Below are 7,394 nucleotides of genomic sequence, written 5' to 3' on the forward strand. Positions count from 1 at the left end.
TCTGCTCAGTGTGCTGCTGCGGCTAGGAAAGCGAATAGAATGTTGGGTGTTATTAGGAAGGGTATGGAGTCCAGGTGTGCGGATGTTATAATGCCGTTGTATCGCTCCATGGTGCGGTCGCACCTGGAATATTGTGTTCAGTACTGGTCTCCGTATCTCAAAAAAGATATAGTAGAATTGGAAAAGGTACAGCGAAGGGCGACGAAAATGATAGTGGGGATGGGACGACTTTCCTATGAAGAGAGGCTGAGAAGGCTAGGGCTTTTCAGCTTGGAGAAGAGACGGCTGAGGGGAGATATGATAGAAGTGTATAAATAATGAGTGGAATGGATCGGGTGGATGTGAAGCGACTGTTCACGCTATCCAAAAATACTAGGACTAGAGGGCATGAGTTGAAGCTACAGTGTGGTAAATTTAAAACGAATCGGAGAAAATTTTTCTTCACCCAACGTGTAATTAGACTCTGGAATTCGTTGCCGGAGAACGTGGTACGGGCGGTTAGCTTGACGGAGTTTAAAAAGGGGTTAGATAGATTCCTAAAGGACAAGTCCATAGACCGCTATTAAATGGACTTGGAAAAATTCCGCATTTTTAGGTATAACTTGTCTGGAATGTTTTTACGTTTGGGGAGCGTGCCAGGTGCCCTTGACCTGGATTGGCCACTGTCGGTGACAGGATGCTGGGCTAGATGGACCTTTGGTCTTTCCCAGTATGGCACTACTTATGTACTTATGTACTTATACCACCTTTCTGTGGTTACAATCAAAGCGGTTTACATACTATACACAGGTAGTTACTTTTGTACCTGGGGCAATGGAGGGTTAAGTGACTCAGGCTGGGCACAAAAAAACTTTGGATTGTTTGATATTTGGACACTGGAGATCAGGACATCCCTATTCCTTTTTTGCTTGATTATCCTGGGCAGCTATCAGTTCACTTTTTATTCGGTCTAATTCTAGCTGCATGGTATATTTATCTTGCTCCCACTTAATTTGCTGCTGTGCTAACTGGTCTCTCTGTGCTTTGAGTTCATGAAACGGGATGTAGCCTGAGGAATTTCTAAAATTACCTCTGCCCTGCCCTCTCCATGGGGCCTGTCCTGTGTTTCCTGACCTATTGCTGTGGGATGGCCCTTCTGCTTGCCATTTTTCCGCTTCTGACACAGTAATTACCTGGGATGGCTGAGTTTTCCACACAGATCCAATCCTGAGCATTAGCCTGTCAAAAAGAATTTCTTTGGGGTCCTCAACAAACAATCTGAGATATTTAGTAATTTCAGGGGATAGGATTTCCAATAAAAATGCTTTATGATGTTCCTGACCATAATCTTCTGTTTTGGGCCAACCCTCCTGGTCTCGAAAGGCTGCTTCCAGTACCCACAATCTGTGTGCAAATTGTTCTAGTGTGTCATTTGGCAGGGGTGCAAGTATTCTAAATGCTTGCATTTGAGTACAGCGAAATAATTGCTCAAGACCCTTTTTCACCAACTGGTATGGGTGGGTGAGAGATCCTACTTTAAAATAGTGGGGTTCTAAAGCCATGTGCATACGTCTGTCAAAGTCAGACGTTTTCCTTTTATACTTTCCTAGGCCCCAGTGAATCAGAATATCAGTGGCCCATTTGCACCATTCATTCATATTAAAAGGCATAGGGCTGACCTTCTGTGTTATCCTTTCAATGTCACTATCCTTTTTAATTCTGTTTTAGCCTCGTCCAATTGTTCATTTACATGTAAGAAGGAATTTGTTGCTTGCACAACCTGTGCTCGATGCATAGAGATGCAAACTTGTGCTTCCTCAAGGTCCCTGGTTAACTGAGTGCACTGAGTGGTCAGCTCTACATTTTCCTGTTTCAAACTAATGAGCCCTCTACACAAGCCTTGTATAAAAAGGCATTTCCGTTTATTTGTTTTCTTTTTGAACTCTTGTGAATGGTGTATCGTTTGTTTTTGGATGTTATACCAGGAATCCTCTGGGAATTCCCCTTCATATGGGCCTCCCTTTTTGTTACAATAAGTCTGTGCCTTTACTTTTAGTTCTTTAAGATCAAAAGCGTCCATGGTTGAGGCTGCTGAAAAATACTTTTATTGGTACTGGGGCCTGGCTAGTTTCTTTATAGATATACATATATGGAACTAGCTCTGTGTGGCTCTTGGATTTGGAAAAGCCCTCTTTATAAAGGAGAGGGACTAAAGAGACAGGGCAGAATGAATACAGATTAAGCAAGGCAGGTGTTAGATTAGATATGCCAACTGTCAGTTCCTGTCAGGCAGAGCTGACTTTCACCAAGACAGAGACTGGCCGAATAGAGAGAAATAGTTTAAAGTGACAAAAAATTAAGTGATTACCAAAGACAGATATGTAGTGTTTAAAAATGTGGGACTGTTTAACTTGGTACCCCTTCCAATAAAGTTGGAAGATCTATCAGTCTTTTCTGAGCAGCCCCAAACACAGCATTAAATTACTTCAACTTTCAATCCCCCTTAACATGCCTAGAATTACATCTGCAAACATGCAGAAAGCAAAACAATTTCTTACTTACCCAGCTGGAGATCCTCTTTTGAAACCAAGAGGAGCCCCCAAATGTCAGCAATCGTTGTCTAGGGTTGGTCCCGGGTCCAGTTCACAGAAGCAGTGGGTTCCCAAAGAATACATAATCCACACGGGTTTGGATATATAAAGTATATTTTATTTGCAGATATGTATAGGCTCACAGCACTTAGTACAGGTAACTGGTACAGGGCTGTATCTGTGTTTAGGGAGAGAAAGAAAGGATAGGGTGTTTGTTCAGAGGAAGAGAGAAGCCTTGGGGTTGTGCTGCAAGAGGTATATATGTGGGCAGAGGGAAAGAAAGAGAGAGAAGTGCAAGCAGAGGTCTATGCTCTGCTGCCCAGAGAAAGACAGAGAGACACGTAGTGCCCTGGACAGAGAGCAGTGCCCTGGACAGAGAGAAGTGCCCCGAGCACCATGTGCTCTCCTTTATACCTCCAGAACAGAAATAGATCAAAAACTTATCTTCCTTCCCAACCAAACTCCAGTGCACCTTCTCTGAAGTCAGGAAATGTGACCAATTTCACAGTTTCTCCTGTTTGAAGTCCCAAGCTATGGGAGCCTCTCTGTCTGGCCTCCTTTGTTCTCAAAGAGAGCTCTGCTCCCAGATGGAACAAAAGGTATGTTAATCAGGAGTAATTAAACACAGGGCTAGCAGGCAGCTCAACACCATTTGGTCCATGTCATCCTCAGATTCCTGAGGGAGGGGGGAGTTCTCAGAGGTCAGAAGCTGGTTTAATAATAATCTAAGTATGTCAAGCTGGTTTCACATTAATATAAGTATGTCCAGCAATAATTTTGACCTCCAGCAATCCTGACAACTACCAAGACGCCCAGATTTAAAATCTGGCGTTGCATGTCATCATGCACAATGTGTGACCCCTAGAGGGTTAAATACTGCTCTTGAATGGAAAGCATTTTTGTAATTCATTTAGTTAGTGATGTCAATACTTTGTGCATGATGACGTGCGACACCAGATTTCAGACCAGAAGATCCATAAATTGGTACATTCATATATCGTATGTAGAAGAGTGACAGGTGACTTATAACATGACCCCTTTTACCAAGCTGCTGTTAAGGGGGCCCTGCGGTAGCGTCAGCACGTGGATTTGCCGCATGCCAAGGCCCCCCTTTACCGCAGCGGGTAAAAGGCATTAAAAAAACGGAAATAGCCATGCAGTAAGGTAAACACTTGCCGCATGGACATTTCCTGGGGGAGCCCTTACAGCCACCTATTTAGGAGGTGATAAGGGCTCCCGCGGTAACTGGGCCCCCAGCGCTAAAAATAGAACAGATATTTTTAAGTGCCAGAAGTGGCACAGGGTGGGGGGCAGGAAGCCTGGCAGTAGTGGTGAATTCTATACAGATATGAACTACCTCTAGGGAACAATTCTGTGACTATCCCACCAATTATATAACACAAAACTTTATAGGAATAGATATTCTTTTAAATTATAAATGTTATCAAATTACTCTTTATTAATACAATTATTCCATCATTATTTAAAATCCACACTTTATATAGTCCATTTCAGTTGTATTCATGGTCTTCCAAAATTCATGGCATACATTAATGCTATTTCAGCTCATTGTCCATAAATTCTTTGTACAAACAATTCCTTTCTTGCAGCTCTACACAGTGCTGTGTTTCACCAACGGCGTCCTCAGGAGCTGTCTAAACATCGCATAAGCACAGTGATATATCATTCTGATTCATCCATTGTATATAAGACAACTACAATGGAATAAGCAGATTTTACATCCAGCTTCTTTTGACACTGTCTCTCAGACAGGAGATCCGTTCAGTGGATTCATCCCGTACACATCCGGTCAATCGAAGGCAAACAAATTTGCACACAGCAAGCCTGCGGTAGGCTTGACGTGCCTTTGTAAAAGGGCCCCATAAATTGCTATTAGTTAAACCACTTTTCAGGGTTTAATTGGGGTCCATAAAGAAGGATGATAAAGTAAAAATAAAGATTGAGTAATAGAGGTGGAAAGTAAGGTTCATGGACCTTGTAACCAAAATGTTGTCCATATTTGTCCAGTAAGAGTGCTCCCAGTATCTTCTTCCCAGACTTTCTGTGTGCCTAAGGAATATTTATAGTAATTAATCTGAAATATTTTTGTTATGTTTCTTACAAGGAGTAGATGAGTAGGCATCATTTATTAGGTGTTAATGCAAAATAATAGCGTTCTGTCCTTTTAATCATTCATGTTATGACTCATTCAGTACAATGCTATCAAAAGCAATCTAGGCTTTGGGGATTTACTTGCTTCCTTGTGTTTCATTGTGAAGTGATTGATGCACTACTCAGATCCCTTCAGTGCTAATTAGGTGACCAGAATCTGTGAAAAGCTAAAAAGAAGGAGAAAAAAAAAAAGGGGGGGGGGGAGGGACAAAAAAAAAAAAAACAGGAAGGGTTTTACAGTCCAGAATTTTTAAATGGTGAAATCTAAATTACATGTCATAGTTTCTGCTTAAAGAAACATAAAGAAGAGCTCACTACATTTGCCTCCCCTAATTTTTATTATCTGATGCAGGAGTAACTGCTGGGCTTTCTGTTCCCTGGCTGCACCCCCTCCCATGCACTGCTTTGTAAGGTTGCCAACTGACTCTGTATTTTCAGAACAGGGTTATCTGGTCCTGGTTTTTACATCCCTGCCTGCTTCCTGTTACAGTATTAGGACAGTGGTTCTAATACTGAATATGCATAATACATTTGCATGCCGTTGCTCCGTTGCAAACACATTTCTGGTATAGATATTGAAAGAGAGTCAGCAGATGCCTTTTTGGCTGGGTGGCCAAAGAAAACCCGAAGCCGGGTCTGTGGCATAGCCACAGGTGGGCCTGGGGGGAGCTGAGGCCCGCCCAGTTAGGGTTCAGGCCCACCCAACAGTAGCACACATTTAGCTCGGCCAGCTGAAGATTTCCCCCTGATGGTAACAAAAACACTGCTCTCCACAATAGTGTAACATAGTAGGTGATGGCAGAAAAAGACCTGTACAGTCCATCCAGTCTGCCCAACAAGACAAACTCATACGCGCTACTTTATATGTATACCTGACCTTGATTTGTATCTAACATTTTCAGGGCACAGACCGTAAAAGTCTGCCCAGTACTAGCCCCACCTCCCAGCCACCGGTACCACCACCCAATCTCCGCTAAGCTTCTGAGGATCCATTCCTTCCGAACAGGATTCCTTTATGTTTATCCCAAGCATTTTTGAATTCCGTTACAGTTTTCATCTCCACCACCTCCCACGGGAGGGCATTCCAAGTATCCACCACTCTCTCCGTGAAAAAATACTTCCTGACATTTTTCTTGAGTCTGCCCCCCTTTAATCTCATTTCATGTCCTCTAGTTCTACCGCCTTCCCGTCTCCGGAACAGGTTTGTTTGCGGATTAATACCTTTCAAATATTTGAATGTCTGTATCACATCACCCCTGTTTCTCCTTTCCTCCAGGGTATACATGTTCAGGTCAGCAAGTCTCTCCTCATACGTTTTGTAACGCAAATCCCATACCACTGTTGTAGCTTTTCTTTGCACTGCTTCAATTCTTTTTACATCCTTAGCAAGATATGGCCTCCAAAACTGAACACAATACTCCAGGAGGGGCCTCACCAACGACCTGTACAGGGGCATCAACACCTCAATTCTTCTGCTGGTCACACCTCTGTCTATACAGTCTAGCAACCTTCTGGCTACGGCCACCGCCACTGTTTCGTCGCCTTCAGATCCTCAGATACTATCACCCCAAGATCCCTCTCCCTGTCTGTACATATCAGACTCTCACCTGCTAACACATGCGTCTTCTCTGCCGCGTTCCGCCCCCATTATCAGAACTTCCTGTTTCTGCTGGGGCTGGACGCGGCAGAGAAGACGCTTCCGGGTTAGAAGGAGGCAGCGTGTATGATTCCCTACCGGCGCTGCTGCTGATGTGTGCTGAGAGATGGAGGGAGGTAGATCCTGCGATCATGGACGTGGTAGGCAGCGTCTGGGAGAGGGAGGCAGATGCAGGAACGGAGCTCAGCCTGCTTCCACTGTAAATTTTTGGGGGGAGAAGAGGGCGGGCAGGTGTAATTGATTGGGAGGGAAGGTTGGGGGCGGGAGGGAATTGCAGGGGAGAGAGGAGAATCGCTGATGGCTGGAGGGAGGGGACAGGGGAGAAAATAGAATTGCTGGGTATGGAATATGTCCACTTTGAGAATCAGGTGGTCAACATTAAAAGTTTATATTTACTTACTTATTTATGCCATTTTATCCCACAATAAACATGAATTAGATTGGAACCTGGGATCATTTAATTTTTTTTTTCCTGGAGAGAGTAATGCATTGCCTCCCCCCCGCATTGCCTCCCCCCCCCCCAGGCTCTCTCCCCAGCTATAGCCAGCTCTGCAATTTTGAGGGGAGGTGCACAGGTGGACGGGGGGGGGGGGGGGGGAGGGGGGTGCAGAGGTGGACGGGGGAGACAGCCTGTTGTTAAACATTTACCAGCACACCACTGTCTAGTGCCCACCCATCCAACCTGTTGGCCCACCCAAAAATTGACTTCTGGCTACGCCACTGGCTCAACTCCCAGCCAGCTTTTACTCCAAACAAGAGAACACTAAAGGGTTAACATAGTTTGCACTGCTGGTACTAGGCTGTGTGGGGCCACCTGAGATTATTTGATGATTTGTGAATGATCATTGCTATAATTTCCAGATGATTGTAATTGATGCAGATTGGAATATCATAAGTTTAAAGCGTGACAAAAATCTGCCTTTTCTCTGCCTTTCCATCCTGCTCATCAACACCCATCCAGCTTTTACTCCAAACAAGAGAAGAACACTAAAGGG

This window comes from Microcaecilia unicolor, chromosome 3, assembly GCF_901765095.1.
Source record: "Microcaecilia unicolor chromosome 3, aMicUni1.1, whole genome shotgun sequence".
In the NCBI taxonomy this organism is placed as follows: Eukaryota; Metazoa; Chordata; class Amphibia; order Gymnophiona; family Siphonopidae; genus Microcaecilia; species Microcaecilia unicolor.